The following is a 20701-nucleotide window of genomic DNA, read 5'->3' as shown; positions in this document are numbered from 1 at the left end:
AAAAATGTGGCCGTCGGTCGTATAGGAACTAGGAAGGAAGCTCCACGCTGCTCTAGTCTGTTTGAACCTTTAAGGCAATCTCTGGCTCCATCTAGTGGATGTAAAACGAACAACTGTCGACTGACTGTCCTTCCCTGTTCTAGTATATATAGTTCTAATAGTTGTCAAAGCTTTTAATTTTTCAGGACCCCGTATTAACTCTGATAGTGTACAACGTGGAACCAAAATGGACATGTAATGTCCATTTAATGTCCAAAATGGAACCAAAAATGGAACCTGTAAGTAAGGGTCCATTTGGAACCCTTTCAAGGAAACCCATGCTAGCCTGGAGTACGTGGACCCCCACCATGAGAGAGGGTCCCCAGATTAGCAGGTCCGACGCCGCGAGGGGTCAAAGGGGGTTCTTGACCCCTCAACCCCGACCTCATTGAGGTATCTGGCAGCTAGCCTGGAGTGGGGCCCCCCACCTTGAGAGCCACAGCAGTGGTTGGCTAATCAAGGTGGGGAACTAAACAGATCTACAAGTTAGCTTGTCTTTTGTTTAGTTTTTTTATGAAATCTATTTGTTTTGTCTCTAGATCATTTTGTCAATGGGGTCATTCAACATTCAAAGCTTTAATATACCGTTAATGTCCGTTTGCTATGAAAGAAAGAAGTTCCATAATTTACATAATGATACACACTATTTAATTTATATTTTAATGTCTGCTCGTTCATTGTCATGGTACAGAGACTACAAAGTGGACTTTTGTTTTTGTTGCAAATGTTAACGCAGTGATTCAACTTTACATTGTTTTACTGGTAAAACTATTAAAGGCAGTACTAGAACACTGTGTTTGGCCATAGAAAGGATCAGTGTTGTTTTTGGCAGCACATTTTGATTTTGATTTTTTTTCAGTCTCTTGAATAGTTTAGTTTTCATTTAGTTTTAGTCACATTTTAGTCACCTGGGATGTTTTAGTGTTAGTCTAGTTTTAGTCGACTAAATATAAGATTTTATTTGACTAAATCTACAGTTGATTTAGTTGAACAAAATGTATTTTGGCGGGCCTTGATGCCGTCGTAATGACTGTTTTTACACTTGCTGCGACGCGGTGTGAGCTTGTAGATCGGCTATTTTCAGCATGCAACTAATTGTAAAATGACTTATACTGGATCTCTCGTCCACTATAGTCCCTTCCTAACATTTTAGTCTAGTTTTTATTTGTTGACGAAATTGTCAGTATATTTAGTCTTGGTTTTAGTCATCATAGCTTAGTTTTTATTTAGTTTCCATTTCGAAACATTTTTCGTCTTAGTTTTAGTCGACAAAATCAACACTGGAAAGGAGGGGTGAAAAAAAACAATGGCAAAATGAAGGGATGAGGAGAGTTTATGAGACAATACCATATTTTATATATCCACAGACAGATATTGGCAGATGTTAATCAGTCATTTCAATAAACAAATCAGAATTAAAATGGACATTATTAAAACATACAATGAGTTGTGCAGACTTTGTGCAATACGGGATACATGTTTTTTTCTTTTTTAATAGAGTTGACCCTGCATCACCTCTATTGTTTAACACTGTATGGGGCGGTACATTAGTGCAAAACAAAAGGTGCATGATTTTATTTTTCTTCTTTCCAAACCATTCACATTTCTGCTCACATTTTTATTGAAAATTGCACGTATAGCTCCCGGTGAGTTTCAGCATTTCATGAATAAGAAAGCCATTACATACATACAGCATAAAAATGTTTGTATTTTTGTACCAATTACTGTATGTACAGAAGCAAATGCCTCAAGCTTTTACTGATCGGAAGCATTTTACGTAACATAAACACAGTTTGGAAAAAAGACCAGCCCTTCGTTTTGAATGATAACCACCAATGATTCGGTACCGCATTTGCTAGAGCTACAGTATAAAGGCTATAGTTAACTTTACATTTTGGGGATACTCCTATGTCTAATTTATACTCTTTTTCCATCGATCGATCATCTGTTTTCAATGTGACACTGTCGTCGTGCGGCAAACTATAAATCAGGTGTGTTTGCGGAAGGGGGGGGGGGGCAGACTGTTACTGTTCATGTTAAAACATTTTGATTGCTAGCCTCCTTCAGGTATTACACCTATGACCCACATTTGTTCCATACATTCCATACCGCGTATACGGAGCTGATCAAATACTTTGCTGACGTGTGTCGTGAACCTTTGTGTCACCGCTGACTGATGCCATTCATAGCCTACTGATGACAGTAGGCTATGTTGTATGTATTCCTATTGTGAGAATTGTCCTAAATGGTAAAAAAAGGGGAAAAAAAAGAGCGACACAGCGTACTCTATAAGATCAAACCTCCTCCTGACATTCAATACATATATATTGCAAACACCGAATCAGGAGGAGAACATTGTTTTCTTCATGAATTCCGTAATCACTGCCGGCGTCAGTGAGACCAACATGGATGATAATGTGTGTGTGTGTCCACAGCAAGTCCACATCAAAAGTTTTTGGAGGTTTATTTAATGTTATAGCAGCAAGTTGTAATGTAAGGTAACAAAGAACATACACAATGTAAGACAAAAAAAAATAATATCAAGATATCATTTCTTCAGTGAGGATTTATACTCTGCTATTAATTTAAGAACTGTTCTTGAAACATAGTGGGGGGGGGGGGGGGGGGGGGGGGGGGGAATCTCCTGTGCGTTTCAAAAAAAGTGATGGAAACATTTTAAAACACGCATGGTGATGTCGCCTACATCTCTTCCAACGAGCACTGTAGTCTTTTTGAACCAGTACAGCCACATGAAAATACTATAGATCCTATTTCGGTGATACAAATGTATTGCAACAAACAGGCTCAAATGTCAGACTGTCAGGTAAAAATAAAATAGATGTTAAAATAAGCATTTGTTTTTTTTCACTAGTATACTAAACTCTTTTCAACAACATTCCATGACATGGCACTTACGTCTTAAGCAGTTGAAACAAGTCGTGAACTTGTGGAATCGACAAATCAACATGAATATTCGTGACACTTCTAATTTGTTCGCTGCAGGGTACAATGTATAATGATACTACAATTTCAAAGACAGTGAAATCAAATTGCTGCATTCCTTGATTCAATGGAATCTGAAAGTATTACATTATATACATTTCTTTTTCTTTCCCCCCCCCGACTGTTAAGATGCCTGATTACGTACATAAACCGTACAGGCTTTTCACAGGGTATAAATGTAAAATAAATTTAGAGGGGGGAGGGGGGAGGGGGGGGGGGGGCATTAAAAAGATGTGAACGTCTGTGTTTTTTCAGTGTGCATTAGTCGTGTAATTCCTGTATTTTTCTTTAATATAAGTACAATGCAGCCAAGTGTTACTGATATAATTAATGGCCATACATGAACAGGGGAAAAAAAACAACAACAACCTGGATTATTTCCTATTCATCTCTGTGGTCGTATAAGTCTTTTATTTTAAACACATGGTGCCAGCTCTTTCATCTTTTCGACTAACCTGCAGTGCTTGGATTATCCACTGTTGTAAACATGTACTTCTATATACTCGTTAAGGTTCAGTTAGCTTGTTACTCGGTTGACATCCGTTCCTGTGAGTTTGTTATTAATACATATTAGTATACTTCTCACAGTTAAGTCATTCTGCTATGTTCAGTTTGGTTTGATTTGTTTTGTCTTTCTTTTGGGGGCGGGGGTGGGGGGGGGGGGGGGGTCCTGAATTGGTAGCAATCCCACTGACTAAATCATAGGCATATACTGTACAACAAGCAATACCTAGAGTATGTCTTGCTGCACTCTCTTCCTTTTAATGCAGTTAGATACTGGTATACTTACTGTATATATCATATTTAATTGTGACTCCTAATTTGCATAATGTTTCATTTTTATGGAATAAACACTAATAATAATAATTTTTTGGTGATGGATTTCATTTTTATTCTCACTTATGTGGATTAATACAGAACGTTTTAATCTTACCCATTTGAGTCCAGAGTACTGTTTTTATTAGAGCATAGAATTTATTTGTATACATACAAAGATAGTTATATACAATTTATGACTTTGAATCATAACACTTTTACATTTAACTTCTTCCTGACTGAGATTCCAATCAGTTATAACTGCAAATGAAAGACAGGGGTAAGGGAGTCGATCGTTCTTAAAGCGTAACCTTTACTCCATTGCATGATAGTAATGCTCTTCACGATGCATTGACACTGCGTCGCGAGAGCGCGGAAATCTGTTATTATCGACAAGCAACACTGTCATACTATGGAGTATAAATTAAATCTTTAGATCAACTATTTCTTAGTTAACTAATTTGGGCACCAATATTTCCTTTGGCGAAAGATTTGACCACCAAAAACCACAATCCATTAACAAAATATATTGCAGTAATACAATAAACATAAGGGAGGTCATCCGGTATCTTAAATAAATAATCCCAAAGCCACCCCTTTCTCCCCATGCTTAATGTAAGAGATAAGACAAGCCTTTTTTTTTTTCTTCTTTTTTTTTTTTTAAACTTACCTCTGGATTTTGAGAAGTGGACCATGATAGCAAATTGCATTTTCCCCCAACTCACATTGAATTATTGCGTTTCCAAGACTGCTCAACCAATCGACAACATAAGAAACAAAGGAATCAGTGTAACAGGCCCACTATTAGACTATCTTCATGCAATGTTCCAATTTTTAAGATGTGTAATGTACACAAAGGCATAGAGCGTCTGTCTCAAAGACTTTGAATTACTTAAGAGTATTGCCTGTATGAACACACATATGAATTTGATAGATGGGGGAAACCATTTCTCCGGGCATGAGTTTAGGGTAAACGATAAATAAATATATAAATAATAAATTGACAAAATTAAAGATAAATCGACAAAACAAAAACAAATGTCTGTAGAATTACATGTACTGTATAGTTAAAGTCTTTAGAACTCAAGTGGTTTAATACCAGCATTCCATTACGTTAACATGATTCAAAGGTAGCCATGTAATGGGATTAAATGCCATTATGATAGTATACAGATGTGTTGAGAGTTAAGGTGCAGAACTGCCTGGACTAAGCTGAAATGGATGTGGCAAAATCACAGAGTTCATATTTGCAATTATAATCATTGTTTCCTTTTTCCTTCGTTCTTCTCTCACTATCTCTCTTTCTCTCTCTCTCTCTCTCTCTCTCCAACAAAGAGAAGAAATAAAAAAGTATATTGCTTCAGAAAAAAAAGTTTTTTTTTTTTTTAATATTGTGAGACATTTCATTCACCACTTCTTGGGTTTTCTAGACAGAACATTACATTATCAGTCAAAGATACATACAGAAAGATGCTGTGAATCCAAGAGGTTAATGATCAATGATGTAACGTGACAGTGACTAATTCCTGGGAAGTCTGTCTGTTTGTCCTTGTCTGTCTGTCTGTCCTTGTCTTGTCTGTCTTGTCTTGGTCTGTCTGTTTGTTTGTTTGTCTTGGCCAACCTCCTACCTACCAGCAGAGGGGACAATGCAAGCACTGATGTATTGCCTGGGTGAAGGTCTCGTCACAGTTACAATAGTCTTGTCCATGGACTGTGGCCTCGGGGTGTTCCAGCTCCGTGAGAGAGAAAGTGAGAGGATATGCATCTTAACCTGCACATCCTCTCCCACTGCCTCTCCTGCTCACCAGCCCCTACTGTTATCAGGTCAAGTTAAAATGGGAGAGACGGCGGCTTTTTCTCATTTGCTCTTTCCAGATGTGCTGGAGCCCCCCGCCCCTCCTCCTTCCACCTTGTCGGCATCGGCGATCTCTGACGTGTCTAACTTCTCGGAGCCGTCGCCTTTCTCTGACCTCTCCTTCTCCGACCTATCCTCCCCCTCTACAAACTCGGATCTCTCTGACCTGGCGTCGGCGTCGCCCTCGGACTTCTCCTTCCTCTCGGAGCAGGGGTCGGGGTCAGTGCATGTGGTGACTGGCTTGTCCAATTTGGACAACTCTGCATGCTCGGCTATACTGCTGTTAACGTTTGAGGTCCAAGCTTTCAGGTCCTCCTATACAGAGAAATGGAAGTGGCAATTTAATGAACGGTTGATTCACATGAGAAACCTAGCATAATGAGATTACGGAGAATAAGTTCACACGCATTATAGTTGCATCTGCTGATCTAGTACTGTACGTACCTGCTACCCATTCAGTGTCGATTCAAACGGCCAGAACAGTATCGGGTATTTAACATTTATATATGTCAAATGCACATTTTCATATTCTTTCTTGTCATTGATATGGTTTATCCATTATAATTACTTGCGCAAGCAGAGCGCGCAACTAAGGTGGTCGCACCTTATGCTTTTTTACAACTTACATAATATACACGTTACTTGTTAGCTAACCAATATTGAAACATATCGTAATTACGTCACCACTGACGGCCAGTTATAACCCGACTTTAGTATTTCATTTCAATGTTTTACAGAGAGGCTGAGATTTGAAAGTTCGTAGCGGTCGACGCTCGACAGTAATTGCGCGCTCTGCTTGCGCACTAGTAGGCCATGTATGGCCTACTAGTGTGCAACGCGCAAGTATAGGCACTCGACAGAGTGCAGTTCTAGTTGTAATTGTGTTACCCAAGTTAGACCTGAGGTCTTTTCTAAAGGTGCCATCTAAATCCTGACCTAGGTTCTCGGTCTGCCTGGATCCCTTTTATGCCCATATATGGAGCTCTCTGTCTTTCCTTGTCCCTTTCATGCCGATATATGGAGATCCCAGATGTTATCAGTATATGGGCATACTGCATAATGGGCGTATGGCGGTTGTGGAAATGTCTGTAGAATGAAAACTGACTGTAAAGTGGACTGAATTAAACGGGCTTGGCTTATAGGCTCATTAGGTCTCCTAGCAGAGCCTTTTGTGGCGGTTTTGGACAACCGTGTCAAATTTGAAGTCGGTGGGGTGAACGGTCCTCGAGTTATGTGGATTACAATATGAACTGATGTCAACAAGTCTTAGTGCTTTTCTGGTTTCATCCTCATAGCAGTTTTTGTATTGACTTGCGTACACACACACACACATGTCCATACACGTACCTAGAGATGTGGTGCATTTATTGTGAGGTACTAGACCTGTGCCCATCGGGGCACCAGCCTACTTGGGAAGTTGGGAACGATGCAAGTTGGGAACATCGCGAATACATACCCCACCCTAGTGTGCAGTGCCCTTTATATTCGTTGTCATAGCTCCTGTTTTAACTGTCTGTCTGTCTGTCTGTGTGTGTAAGTCCTTGTGCACTGCAGTGGTAGCCTAAACGTCTGTGGATAATGTGTGGGCGATGTCTGAAGAGTGCAAACTGACCTGTGAAAAGTGGACTAAGTAACCAAATGGCAGGTGTTGGGAATAAGGCTATGGGGTTGCCAACCATGGCAATCAATTGGCTCAGGCAGAGCCTGGAAATTGCACAGGTGAGGTGTGGGGACCTGACCAGAGCCTTTTCTGGCGGTTATGTGGTTCTGGACAACTGTGTATCCGACCGACTCAAGGCCGCGGGCACTATACTCCCTGGTGGTGGTGTGGAACGTGTGTGTGTGTGGAATTTGAAGTCGAGCGGTTCTCGAATTAACGTGGATTACAGACGTACACCGTACACACAAAGACGTGCATGCATTTATTGTAGGACGTTATAGCCAATAGGAGGAAAAAAATTGGTCATGAAATATTGACTAACAAATAAATGTGTTTTCATTGTAAGATTAGGTGTATGAGAGAAGTGATTGTCTTTGGTTTTATTTACTCATGAGCCTGTAGAGCTGGAATAAAATGGCATGCATGGGTTAAAACGGTTCAGTCGTGATATAGATATACGTATGTTCACTCTTACCTCATCTCTTGCATGGAATACATAGTTATTTCCCTCATCTATTCTGTTGCGGGGAAGAAGAGAGCGATCGTTAGCCATGTATGGCAGCCATTTTAAAATGAACGAGCTTTGCACATGTTTTGGCTATTATTAAAGGGACACTTCACCCTTTTTTGCAAAAAAATATATGTTAATGACGTTTAGAAGCTTTAGAACACTTTCCCGGGGAGTCTTTATGCGTGTAATGTGTGGTTTAAGATATTTTAGATTGTAGCAGTGAGCCCAGTGTCCCTGATGTCATGGACACTGGTCTCACTTCCTTCCTGGACTACGATTCCCATAATTATTTGGTGCACTGCTCCTCCTTGTGGATAGGGGGAAGGGCTGTCTTACTGAGACAACATGTAGTCCAGGAAGTAAGTGAGACCAGTGTCCATGACATCAGAGACACTGTGCTCACTGCTAGAATCAAAAATATCTAAAACCACATATTACACACATAAAGACCCCCAGGAAAGTGTTTCTAAAGCTTCTAAACGTCATTAACATATATTTGTTATGCAAAAAGAGTGAAGTGTCCCTTTAAATCACATCCTATTTCTATATATATATATGAATACAATGTTTATAGTGATTCTTACTGGAGCACAAAGACATTCTTCTTCTTCTTGTAACCGACAGCGGGGTCAAATGAGCAGAGGCTCAGGTCGAGGGGAACCTCGTCGTTGTACGTGGTAGTGAGGTTCCTCACGTCCTTATAGAACGTGATCGTCCCCTCTTTCAACACGCAGTACACTTGTACCCAGGACTTGCTGTTAAACAAAAGTACAAACGGAAATCATTTTAGATTTTTTTTAAATATAGGAGAAAACCTTCGCACACCTGGAAATTAAGGCATTATATGCACAGGTGCGTATAGGCCAGTGGACATCGATGAAAGCATATAAGGTATACACCCGCACACTGTGTATTTGCCTCTGTCTATTGTGATTGGTTGATTATTTTTCAAATGTTTGTATGTAAGTAACTCTGTTAAAATGATGTGTTTTATGCCTGCCTGAGGAAGGTTCCGGAGGGACCGAAACGTTGCTTCATTAAATAAGACGATACTCATGTAGCCTACAGAGCAAATACACAGTGTGCGGATGTACCTTATTGCTTTCATAGAATTAAAATATGAAATGTGTTTTTTGCATAAGATTACATCTTCAGTCACTACAACGAAGCTTGAATAAACAATTAAAGCACTGTTTTTTGATAATGTAATTAATAATAATGAATAATAATTATTATTATTAACTTTATTTGTATAGCACCTTTCATGACATGAAATGCAGCTCAAAGTGCTTTACAGAGCAATGGAGAAATACATACAAGAAAAGCAAGGCATAAACATTAGTATAATAATATATACTAATATAAATAATAGCAGTAATGCAATACAGTACATGAATAGCACAACATTAGTATAATAATATATACTAATATATACTAATATAAATAATAGCAGTAATGCAATACAGTACATGAATAGCACAACATGAATAGCACAACTTTTCAAAGATCAATTAAAAGCAAGAGTGTAGAAGTGGGTCTTGAGCTGTGCTTTAAAAATGTCTACAGAGGCTGCCTGTCGAAGGTACAGTGGGAGCTTGTTCCACGCCGTCGGCCCGTAGAAGCAAAAAGCTGCTTCCCCGTATTTTTTAGTTGCCATTTTTTTAGGCAAAGCGAGCAGGCCAGCAGTGGAAGACCTTAGGGGGCGGTTTGTTTATTATATCGCATGTTTAGGTTATAGTGTTTTCACAGTTTGGTAACAATTGTGGCTAAGTTATCATTGCCAGTCACTTTTTCTGAATGAAAGTGCTGTTCTTAGTGTCCTGGTGTACCTCTTTGAGAAAAGTGCCATCTAAATGTCACAGGCTGAATTTACTTGGCAACGGCAAAGCGGCAGATGGCAAAAAAAGCATGGCCAATGCTCTTGCAAAACATTATTTAGTCGGGTACTTACTTGTATGATGCCTTGCAGGAGTAGCATGTAGTATTTAACGTTATTATCTGACTATTTTATTCGTCCTGAAACGTTCCATGACTCGGTTGGAACTACAGTAAAGGCCACCCTACATTTGTAGTCCAAGTCCAATTTTGTTTTCACTTATAATAAATAAGGTGCGGTTTGATTATTAGCATGGTTGTACAACTGTAAAGTCCACAGTATTACTTGAGCTCCACTGAGTCCACACTTTATTTGTATAATTATTGCCTATTTAGATAGATGCAAGTTATGTCATCTACAGTATGTACATGTGTTAGTTAATTGTTCACATAATGCTATAGATTGATGTATGCAGCTTTCTTGTCCACATAATGTTAACATTATTTATTTATACAGATGCTAGGTTGGATGTCTCCCTAGTCCCTATAGTCCCTATACTATCCTAGTTTCTTTGTAGCACTTGTTTTCTTGTATCTCTTTAAAATTATACCGTTTGCTAACTAGAGTCGCTCTGGATAAGAGTGTCTGCTTTGTTGGTATGGAAACCTGAACATAAAGGATTGTGAGAACGGCCTCAAAGATGGCCAGAGTAAATTTCAGTAGCCTCGATCAAGTATTTCAAAAGCGGGTGCTTAGAAAGAAAGCCAAGTCCATTTGTTACGGACACCTCTCAGCTCTGAGCTGCTTCCTTCTGGCCTTCGCCTAAAGGTTCCAGGGGCCACAAGTAATAGGTATAGGTTCTCCTTCGTGCCTGTGTCTATCCAGGCTTTAAATGCCGATAGGAGGAGGAGATAACCTGTCGCTTCTTGTATGAATTAATATACAACTGTTAAGTAATTGTTATGAGTTCCAATGCCACACTGATACCTTGACCTGCCATCCTGTTTTTATTGTTTCTATGTGCACCCACATGCTTTTTACTGTGTTTTATGTGGTTCATGTTGTTATGCTTTGCTGTACACCAAATCACCATTCGGGGACAAACAAAGTAATGAAGCTGCTACTTACGTGGTATTATCATGTTGGTCATACCTATTCGGGCTCCTCTGTGTGGCTTCAATGTCTGAAATGGTTGCCTTTTTGCGGTAAAGGAAGCCTTCATTTTGGGCAGTGTGGGAAGGCGGCTGGGGTGTTGCAGCACCGGTTGCTGGAGCTGAGCGAGACCGCCGCGACTCCTCTGGTTCTTTTGGACGGGGCCTCCTCCTCGGCTTGGGACGGTCCCGGGCACGGGGTCGTCCGTCAAAGCGAGTTACAGGCGCCGACAGGCTGCTGGAAGGCCGATATGGCTCTCCTCGAGCCTGAGACGGCATGCACGGGACAACAATGTCATTCTGAGGTTCACCAAATAATTACTTTAGACAATGGCATTATGGTAGACTATATGCGCTATAGCCAACTCACCTGTGCTGCCTCTCTCTCTTGCGCCTGCTCCACAATCTCTGCCATGGTGGATCTCTTCTCTCTGCAACATCAACAGACATGAGTTGCCCAAACAGTGAAAATCGATATTCAACCTTAACAAAAAAAAATCAATAAGCCGGGATCACTTTGGACAGGGCCAAGTGGGCAAAACCTTAATGACCAATTTCGTAATGAACATTTGAATTTTGCTGTCGCAGACGACACGAGCTCGTTCACTCACCCCGAGCGCTTGTCTATGGAGCCATCTTTGATGGAGCCCTCCAGGTCACTTGAGTCCTCCCGCTGCATCCGCGGCTTTCCGTTGCCCTCCTGCTCGCTGGACGACTGCCTCTCGATGCGCCGCCGGTAGCGCTCCTGGCGGACTATCAGCGGAAGCTCGTTCAGCCGCGCCTGGATCTCCTGCTCGCTGGAGGTCTGCCGGCCCAGCTTGTACTCCCGCTCTCGCCTCAGGTGGTCCATCTGAGGGTCGGAGCGGCTCCCGCGGGGGTCCCTCTGGAGCCTCCCGTGGAGGAGCTCGAGTCCCGACTCCGGCATGTCCGCCATCGGTATGTCCCCGTACTGTTCCCGCTGCTGCCTGCTGGCCTCCAGGAGGGGGTTCACCGCCTTGTGGACGTGGTTGATCCTGGGCTGCATGAAGTCGGCCTTCAGGTGCTGCCACGCGTACGCCATCTTGGGGTCCATGATCCCGCCGCTCTGTGGCAGAAAACTGGCGCTCCCCAGGCTACCGCTTCCGTAATGGTTTTGTGCTGCCAAAAAACCTGAACTGCCCATTCCACCGGCGCTGCTCTGATAATTCTGTCCGGCGAGGTAGCTCGAACTCCCCATATTAGCTTGTTGTGCCAAATATCCTGAACTCCCCATATTCGGCTGCTGTGCCAGATATCCTGAACTCCCCGTATTTTGCTGTTGTTGTGACAAATATCCAGTACTCCCTAAATTAGGCTGTCGATCCAAATATCCTGAACTGCCCATATTTTGCTGTTGTGCCAAATATCCAGAACTGCCCGTATTCTGCTGCTGTGCCAGATATCCAGAACTGCCCGTATTCTGCGGTTGTGCCAGATATCCAGAACTGCCCGTATTCTGCGGTTGTGCCAGATATCCAGAACTGCCCGTATTCTGCGGTTGTGCCAGATATCCAGAACTGCCCGTATTCTGCTGCTGTGCCAGATATCCAGAACTCCCCATATTTGGCTGCTGTGACAGGTATCCGGAACTGCCCATGTTCTGCTGTTGAGACAGATAGCCCGAGCTTCCAATACCCACAATGCTCTGCTGTTGAGGTAAGTTACCTGACATCTCTGAGCCCACAGTGCCTTGATGGCTTTGTGTCAGATGGCCGGGGCTACCAGGATTCAGTCCAAGGTAACCGGAACTCTCTGCCACCACCATGCCCGTTTGATTGTTCATGCCAAAGTAACTTGAACTCTCCCCTCCGATGCTCTGGGGGTTGTGCCCCTGGTAGCCGTGGCCGTCTCCGCCTCCCGCCACCTGGTGGTTCAGCCCGAGATAGGTGGAGCTTTCCAACTTCCCGCCGCACTGCTGGTCCAGTCCGTGATACCCGGATCCATTTATGACCGGGGCGTAGCCGGACATGGCGGAGGCCAACCTCTGGGACGCCGAGGTGGCGCCGACCTCCAGGCTCGCGTGTTCAATGTGCCTCAGGAAAGGCGAGGTAGCGGTGGAGGAACCACTGGGAGTCAGGCAGGACAATGGGAACATCCTACGGCTAGAGAGCGGGGTTGACTTTTTCTCTTCTTCTTTTTTCTTCTCTGCCTAAAAGTTTAAACAAGCATGGTATATATATATAAAAGCCAAGATTATGCCAAAGAGTGAAATGGATATAAACAGACAATGCAATCAAATGAAGAGAGATTACAATCGGGCAGATGTTCATGCCATTGTCGTATAGTTTTTGCTTGGAGTCAGACCATAATGATGGGTGAAAGACAGCAGAATTCATGTTCAGGTCATTTTGCTTTTTTGAAGCCTTGCTTTATGAGGCATATATAGTATACAATGCAGCATGACGGGGGAAAATGGAAGAGATCAAGGGGTGCACAACATGCAATCGGGTCATGAGCTGGATTCGAGCCCACAACACTGCAAGCACATGGCATGCGCCTCTCGCCTGCTAAAGCCAACAGGACACGCCAAGGTCGTGCTTTTTTTCTTTTCTTCTCCAGTTAACGGCACTAAGAAACTGCAGCTATACAAACATGTATCCATTCCATACAGTCACACTTACTGCAGAGAGCTGGCGCAGCGAGCTGAAGCGTTCTTTCCAAGTTACAGCGGCCTTGCGGAAGGCCTCATGGCGAAGGATGAGCTGCTCTACCTCGTCTGTTTGTGCCTGGGCGTCGCCTCCCTCCGGCTCTTTGGAAGTGATCAGTGGCTCCTTGGCCTTGAGCCAAGCCTCGGCCCTCACCGTCTCCTGGGCAAACTGGAACATCTCTTGTTCTGGAGGGACGACGGACGGACGGACGGACAGACGGACGGACACCCAGACCATCAACACACGTTTTTGGTTTGACCACTTGAGACAGTTTGATACTTTATTGCAATGTGGTGGTCCGTGGCCTAAATAATGCATTTCAAAATTAAAATAGTTGCTATTAACCACTGTGGTTAATATCAACCTTTTTTTATTTCAAGGACCCCAGTTTGAAATGAATTAGGCCATGGACCACCACTCTATATATAACATTAGTTTTTTTAATTGAACTGACTTGTTGAAATGCTATTTATGTTACGTTTTTTGGTACTCAAAAGGCGTCTGTTACTCACTGCGTAGTAGCCTTTCCTGGTGTTTGTCCCATTTTTCAGCAAGGTCCCTTTGCTTGGCCAGAAGACTGTCCAATTTCTCTTTTATCTGTGGTGACAGAATGCAATCACAATTGACAGAACCAACATTACTGCAATGCTGCCATCTTGAAAGGGGAGATTGAGGTTTATTTATACTGCCTCAGTAGTGTAACTCAATGTTGGTTAACCCATTAAAACACAATCAGTGCCGGAAGTTCTTCAAAATAGGAGCTCTGGGTGACCGGAGACTGAGCGTCCTGGATTAGGAGAGACGAGTCATTCTTTCCGCCGCGCTAACAGCTAATATGAGCCCCAGAGCGTATAGCATACGGAAGCCGAAAGGCGGACTGACATGATGTGTCTGTTTGTTGCGTGTCATAGCCTAACCTCGTCGGCCGCAGGGTTCCCCGCAGCCAGCAGGATCTTGCCCAGATCTGCACACTGCAGAATGGTCTTGCTGCGGCCGTCCATCTTGGCCTTCAGCTCCTGGTGCTGTTTCATCATCCCCTCCAGAGCCAACACGTCCCTGAGACAGGAGAGGACAAAGTGAATATACGCATTCAGTCGGGGTCGGGGACGTCGTGCAGAGAGTGTCTGAGAGAGAGGACGGGCGGGCTGTAATATATACCGTAAGAGGACACTTTTGCGCAAAAATAGCTGATCTACAAGCTCTCAACGCGTCGCAGCGCGAGGAATATTTTCGGGGGTGTGTGTGTGTAACGACATGGATTTCTAAACACATTTGTTCAACGCAAAATGCTGCGTTCAAGTTTGGGAGACTTCGGGGGCGAAAAGCTATAATTCTCTGCCTTCCGGCATGGCATGGAAAGGAGAGGAGGGGCATTTTTTTTGCATTTCTTTCACCGTGTAGTAAACGCTGCATTCGTGGTCTGGAGAGGGCAGTTGTTTTTACAGACGGGTAAAAGGGCAGTTGTTTTACAGACGGGTAAAAGGGCATGGGGGCTGAAGCCCCCCTTTGATGTCCATGTGTGCACGTCCCAGGTGTCAATGACACTATAGTTGTACGACGGTGTCATCATGACACCACTTTGACCACATTCACTCATGTCTTGTCTTGCATTGTGTTTGATATAACCTATGTGACCTAACTGTAAAGCACTTGATGTATGTCCTGCCTGTGAAGCACTTTGAACTGCAACCCTGTATGAAAGGTGCTAAATAAAGCTTATTATTATTATTGTTATCATCGGGCTTACCTGTCAAACATCACCAGGGACAGGGAGGCATAGCTAAAGATTGTTCAAATGCATTGTGTAATTTTGGCAACTGTATTTTTTTTGTTACTGATCAGCTCAGTTACATTTGGCACAATAGGGCATAGCAGTGGCGGCCATTTTGCGGTGCCACAGATTAAAATGAAATAAAAAAAGCCATTACGTTTTCCTCATAGGGATTTCCGAAGATATTTATAAAAAATATTTTAAGCCCGAAACCAAGCCATTCAGACTCCTGGTAAATCATCTCCATAAAACATTTGATTCTGTGTAGAAAATGTGTTTATTTTATACTAGTCCATACCCATTTGGGGATATATAATTTTTTTCTTTATTTTGCTGAATGTGGCAAATTTGGTTGAGTGGATTGTGTGCTTAACCACTTAAAGGACCACTTCACCACTTTTCAACTTATCTTCATATAATAGGTCCTCACTAATAATCATGATAAAATGGCACAATTTTTCCCTATTCAGTCTGCGTCTCATATAGGAAGGCTGTGGGCAGTTCAGAAACCCGTCCACCAGTGACATCATCGTTAGGCAGATTTCTTTTAAACAATATTGTCTTACTAAAATGTTTAGATTTGTATCGTGAGAACGATGGCTTCCATTTTCGCATTGCAACTTTTCAGGACTAGAAAGCCTGCCGTTTCTAATTGATTGGAAACCCCATTGATGATGTCACTGGTGGACGGGTTTCTGAATTGCCCACAGCCCTCCTATGAGGCACAGACAGTAGGGAAAGAAATTGTGCCATTTTATCATGATTATTAGTGAGGACCTACCTGTATTATGATGGTGGTTTGAAAAGTGGTGAAGTGGTCCTTTAAGCCCTATATACAGGGCTATATACGTTTGTTATACGTCGAATAGTGGAATTAGCAGATCTACATGTTCACAGCATGTTACATTGTGTTGTGATCTTTTTTTCCACCGTTTTTTATAATTAAAACATAAATGTCTTTCATTTGTTTTAAAAGGGTCACCAGGGCTAATGTGGTTAAAGGGATAGTTCAGATTTCTTTTAACTTAAGTTGTATGAAATACTTGCCATTAACATAGTGGTTGCAACTGTATTAATTGATTGCCAGAGTCCCGTGGTGGGAGTTCTGCTCTGGTTTTGGTGAAATATTAAGAAGTTCTGGTCATTTTGTGGGGGGCACTGCAGGGGCCACGCAGTAAAGGTAAATTAATCCACAAAACAAATTTGTATTGTTGACCTATTTCTAAAATATTAGTGCAACTTTCGTTCTTTTTTTACCCCTCTATCACACAGAACCATGTTTTTTGTGTCCATATCACTACGCCCAAAAAATAGTTCCATGTGATGGAGGGGTCAAAGTTGAACGAAAGTCGTGCTAATATTTTAGAAATATAGGCCAACAATACAAATTACGTTCGTTTTGTGGATTAATTTACTTTTACTGCGTGGCCCCCAGTACCCCCCACAAAATGACCGGAACTACTTAATATTCACTAAAACCAGAGCAGAACTCCCACCACGGCACTCGGGCAATCAGTTAATACAGTTGCAACCACTATATTAATGGCAAGTATTTCATACAACTTAAGTTAAAAAAATCTGAACTATCCCTTTAAGATATGATGTAGAGAGAGAGAGAGTTTCAAGACGAGTTGGAAATGCAAGGCATGCGCTGGCCTGGACTGAGGCCGTTATCATTACCCATTCGATCCAGGGTAGGTTGAGAGTAGAAATATTCGTGACTATCTTTATGCTAAAAAAAAAAACAGTTGAAAATTACACCATTGGATTCTGTGAGACATACTGTATGCATGCATACGGGTATTTCGGGGGCATGGCTGAGTCCGTCATTCCTTCGCGGGATGAAAACAACAACAATTGCGTTAGGGAACGTAGTACACATTGTTGCACTTTATGTATGTTTTTTTTTGAGTGGTGCAACCACTCCTATAGACAGCTATATGTGTGTCCCTGGGTCTGTCCCTGGGTCTGTCCCTGGGTCTGTCCCTGGGCCCCTGGGTCTGTCCCTGGGTCCCTGGGTCTGTCCGACCACGGAATTAGCGTTGTAGCGTTTGTTCACCACCAAGTGTCACTGTTGCACAGCCTAAGTAAGCCAGGGAGGAGGGCTTGCACAGTAAGTACAAGCACCACTCACAGCACCACAGCACCACTCACTTCAGCCGGTTCAGATTTTTGAGTGGTGCAACCACAGCAATGTCCGTGTTCACCTATGTGTTGGTTCACCTATGTATGTGCCCATGTATGTGTTCATGAGCACCAGTATGACTGACTACCAGTAGGGGCGCTGTTGTGCCAGAAACAGAGAGAGAGAGATAGTATTAGTGCTCCACTGTTGCCTGCTAATGAGAGAGAGAGAGAGAGAGAGAGAGAGGGGAGGGGAGGGGAGTTGCACTACTCAGTTCACACGGGTGTGATTTTATTTCATTATAGCGCAACGTAATGGTATAAAGTCTTGGTAGTATATGGTGCAGGTATAGTTGCAATATAACCACCACTATCTCGTAAACAAAGAGGGGGACGGACAGACAGACTTACCGTGTGGGGGTCCCTCTACTGTATACCCTGTACTGTACTGTCACTGTATTGTATTGTACTGTACTGGCACACCCAAAATCACCATATATACAGTTACAGTAATATGTGTGTGTGTGTGTGGGTTGCGCACAGGTGGTGAAAAACAACCATGCTGTTTTCGTGCTCAGACGCACCCAGCCACCCACACACGCGCACACACACACACGCACGCACGCACGCACGCACGCACGCACGCACGCACGCACGCACGCACGCACGCACACACACACACACACACACACACACACACACATAGCTCCGTAAGGGAGTGGTTGCACCACTCCAAAATGAAAACGGGACCACCAAATATTAGAAACTTGCCAATAACAGTAATATTCTTTGAGACGCATCCGAGTTTTTGCGTGGTCGAACAAGGAATCCGGTGACGTTGATCCCCCTTCGCCCTATTCGTTCATACTAGTAGGACACACATGGGGAAAGTGGCGGCCCGGGGGCCACATGCGGCCCTCGCCTTCACTTAATGCGGCCTGGAAGGTTAATATCGGAAGACTGAAATAGTATTGATTTCAGTTGTCTTTTTTTCTTTTTTATGTCCAATGCATCTGTATTCAGTTCAAAAAGTGAACATAACTATAACTAAGTGCATTTGAAATGAAACAAAAAGGTTACTTTTCAGGATTCCCAAAAAAATAATGCAGGTTTTCAATTGAAATATAGCGAAAGAATCGCTGATCTATACAAGCTCAGAACGTGTCGCAGTGCGGCGCGTTTTGAGCTTGTATAGCCTACGTAGATCGGCTATTTTTTTGCTACGACAGTAATAATGCAATGTGGTGGCTCTCTGGAGTGAGTGTGGGAAGTAATAGTGGCCCTCTACATCATCAAAGTTGCCCACCCCTGTACTAGGACATGACGTGTGTGTGTGTGTGTGTGTGTGTGTGTACAGTAATAACACATGTGAAATTAGGTCAAGGTGGCATAGTAGCCTATTTTGAAACGATGCTGTAATGAATTCAGTCCACCGGGATCGCACGGTGTACACATGTGCAAAGCCACAGGGATCGGAGCTCGACTGAATATTCCACACGACCGCAGTTCCCATAATAGAGGAGGACATTTTCGACAGGTTTCCTTCGTAACGTGTTTTGTATTCTATGTTCGTATGCTTTTTTGTTTTGTTTTTGTGGGGACTGCGGATGGAAACGAGCCTTATTGCTATAAGTCCGGTGTGTTTACATTACATTGATGTATGCATTGTTCATCATTGTTCAACACATTCCATGCGTTATTTTATATTATTATAACTGACAAGATACCGTGACTGCCGGGATTGTTTAATTACCTTTGGAGCATAACGCCAAAGTATTCAGCGCCTTTTGATCCAAGAAAATCCGCTTGAAAACAAACAGTCCCATCGTGATTTGTTATTGAGCCGGGGGGGGGAAAGCCACTTCCGCGATCCGGGTCACAGACAAACGACGTCTGTATACCCCCTCGTTCACTTTGCAAATTGGACTCAGTTTCCCAGAAGCCCTTGCAAGCCGGCGGGGTTGGTTGATTTCCGGTTACGTCGGCATAATAATGCGTCCGCAATAATGTCCGCGAACAAAAACCGTCGAGTTTCATAATGACCATCTATAGCAACGGCGAATTAAACACATACACATTACATTTTTTTTTAGATAACATTGCATAATGTTGTTTTTTTTGTCATTTGTGTCGCGATGTTATATAACAGCTATACCGTGCGGCTATACGGTGGGGTTCCGTTCCTTTCTGCCGGCCTGACACCCATAGGTACCTCTAGGTATTTAAAAGTACCTGCGGGTACCTATGGAACTCACACCTCTGATGGGTGTGGTTTAGTCTTAAGGGGTGTGTTCTTTTCACCCTCTCTCTTATAAACATTTTCGACGGGACTATCCGGTCCAATTAAACCGGGGCGCCGGCCGCCAGGTGTGTGCAGAGGTCATCATTAGCCGAGGCGGGCTGGTCTCACCTGGGGTCGTCCCATCGTATCTGGCCCATGATGCCCTCCATCCACATCAGGTTCTCGCGCACCACCGAGAAGAACTGCACCTTGTCGGTGACCGACGTGACCTGGACGCGGCTGGCCTCGCAGGCGCCGAGCAGCTGCTTCCACGCCTCCATCACCTCCGTCTCCTTGATCAGGATGAGCTCGGCCTTCTCCCCGGCGTAGATTGTCCTCAGCTGGGCGGCGTTCTCCTGCAGCTGCCTTACCTGTATGCATGCATGCGCCACAACAAGTGGTGAACGAACGGTGCATTTATATATAGCGCCTTTTATCCAAGGAGCTTTACATTAGATTTAAGCAATATTATACACGAGAGGGTGTTGTCAGTGATGCTTGCGGAACTCGACTTCGTCTCGTTCCCCCGCCGCATCACTGTCGTGGCAATAATTGCGTTAAACGACACCCTCAAGTGTAATTATTGCTATTCTACAACAGTTACCCTTAAAACAAAGAGAATCGCTGAAAAAAATGACAGATGTAGTCACTACGACCACAAATGTCCAAAGAAACTAGCTAGCCTATAGCCACCGAGTTTGCTATAGCGCTCTGGGAGAACAGAGCAGCCGAATTATTTGTTTTGATTAGGTGGTGAACAGTGCTGGTTAAACCACCGGCTAGAAGGCCGTTTCAACCAATCAGATTGCTTCCTCTTAACGGCCTGTTGTAGAATGTGCATTACATTCACCCAGTCACACACACACACACACACACACATACATTCATACACCGCCGATGGCGGCTGAAACCATGCAAGTGCACCAACCGGTTGGTTAGGGGTTCAGTGTCTTGCTCAAGGACACTATGACACCAACTCTGGGGGAGCCCACATAGGGTTCGAACTGG

Source organism: Protomyctophum bolini (assembly GCF_963924005.1).
Source record: "Protomyctophum bolini genome assembly, chromosome: 13".
NCBI classification, from domain to species: Eukaryota; Metazoa; Chordata; class Actinopteri; order Myctophiformes; family Myctophidae; genus Protomyctophum; species Protomyctophum bolini.
Note: the sequence above shows the minus strand (reverse complement) of the source record.